Below are 298 nucleotides of genomic sequence, written 5' to 3' on the forward strand. Positions count from 1 at the left end.
TTGTTTTCATGCATACTTTTATTTTTTTCTTTCTTTTTTTTTTCTAGACACAATATGTACTTTTAAACTTTGTGAGGTTGGGCATCTTCTTATGCTATTTACCATTTCTATTTCACATCTTATCCCATTTTTTCTAATGAGAGGTGTGGGGATTTTTGGTTTTCCTTTTTGTTGTCTTGTCATTTTCCTTTTGATTTTTAAGATATCTTTGTATTCTAAGGAAATTATTTTTAGTCTTTTATATAGACTGAATATTTCCCCAGCTAGTCTTTTTTTTTTTTTTTTTTTTTTTTTTTTT

Source organism: Lipotes vexillifer, unplaced genomic scaffold (genome assembly GCF_000442215.2).
Source record: "Lipotes vexillifer unplaced genomic scaffold, Lipotes_vexillifer_v1.1 scaffold811, whole genome shotgun sequence".
NCBI lineage: Eukaryota > Metazoa > Chordata > Mammalia > Artiodactyla > Lipotidae > Lipotes > Lipotes vexillifer.